This window comes from Grammomys surdaster, unplaced genomic scaffold (genome assembly GCF_004785775.1).
Source record: "Grammomys surdaster isolate TR1022 unplaced genomic scaffold, NIH_TR_1.0 125742, whole genome shotgun sequence".
Taxonomy (NCBI): Eukaryota; Metazoa; Chordata; class Mammalia; order Rodentia; family Muridae; genus Grammomys; species Grammomys surdaster.
This window is the reverse complement of record NW_021620574.1, coordinates 28,523-30,157: the sequence shown is the minus strand read 5'-3', so window position 1 is coordinate 30,157 and position 1,635 is coordinate 28,523.

Genomic DNA, 1,635 nt, shown 5'->3' with positions numbered 1-1,635 from the left:
CTCTCTCCCCCAGAACTTCCTACCTCCTATGTCCTCAGCTCACTGGCCATAGGGTTTTTATTGACAGATGATGCTTCCACACAGTATGTAAAGTTTCTCTCTATACTTATTGGTGAGTGTGCAGTGTGAGGCTGGTGTCCTGACTGCACTAAGTCACTCAGTAGTCCTGGGTACCCCTGGTGGAGACTGTAACTGTCAACAGAAGCACCTCCACCTCTCTGCCTGGCTTTACAGTCCTCACTAGGACTTGGCTATGGTATTACCATGGAGAACAGAATTTGATAAACTTATTTCCACTCCTAGGGAGCCTCATCTTTTATCAGTGGAGGATATTGTTCACTGTAGACTTTCTTCAGTTTACACTAAGTCTGTTGGCTTAGAGGAGCTGCCTTCTATTCCTCACTCAGGAGGTGTTTGTTTTCATTATTTTTATGTGTATGGGTGTTTTACTCACATACATGTGTGTCACATGTGTGCCTGGTGCCCACAGAGCTCAGAATGGGCATCAGATCCCTGGAACTGCAGTTACAGGCAGGTGGTTGTGAGCTGCCATATGGGTGCTGGAAACAGAACTCAGGTCCTCTGACACCAGTTCAAACTACAGTCCTTCTGAGATGTATACATCTCCTTACACCCTCAGGCATCTGCACTCCTAGGTCTTAGATCTTTTGGCTCAGAATAGGCCTTCAGCCACAGACTTGATGACTCCCTTCACTTTCCTGGCTCTCTAGTCTACAACGGCAGATCATGGAACATCTTGACCTCTACAATTACTTGAGCCAATTCCCATCCTGGCTTCTTGCCCTCTCCTCTCCCCTGCTTCTCTCTGGCTGGAGATCCCTGACTAATGTTAGTCTTCAGGCCTTGCTCTGTGGAAAACAATAGCTCTCCAGCTGTGCCTTGCTCTGAGTGACTCCATTTTGTAAAACAATAGTTGGCAAACACAGAATGACTCCACATCTTGTTTGTGCATATAAACAAATTCGATCTGTCCAGCACAAACCGTAGCACTAGCTGACAATCGTGTTACTCACACGAGCAAGGTGTTGCCACCTACAAACGCAGCAAATTGAATCAGGACCTAACAGATCCATGAGCAGATCAAAACCACATCACAAAAATGAGGGCTGGGAACTCATCAGACACACAAGACCACAAAGGAGGCAGAGGCAGGCCCTCCAAGGAATCCTCTAAGAGAAGAGCATTTCCACTGGATGGGACCAGAGCCACTGACACCACAGACTAGCCAAGATATGCATCCCGAAATCTGCAAGCTTAACCATTAGTGTCAACTCCTAACTGTCCCTGGGGCTTCAGCTTACCACACACACTCGAGCACACACACACACACACACACACACCTGACACACACACACATGCACACACACGCACACACACACCTGACACACACACACACTTGACACAGCCCTTTCAGATTACTTATGTCCTGTGCTCCCTCTAATAGAACAGACACAAATATATCTCTTGTTCTCACTTGGTACACTCAGAAAATGACTACAGTTCAAAAGCATAGAAAAGTGAGTGGTACACTGTGCTGTTCAATAGAAGAGGTAACTATATTTGCATTCAGCTGCCATAAATCAATAATTGATTTTATTACTTGTTTTTGAGACA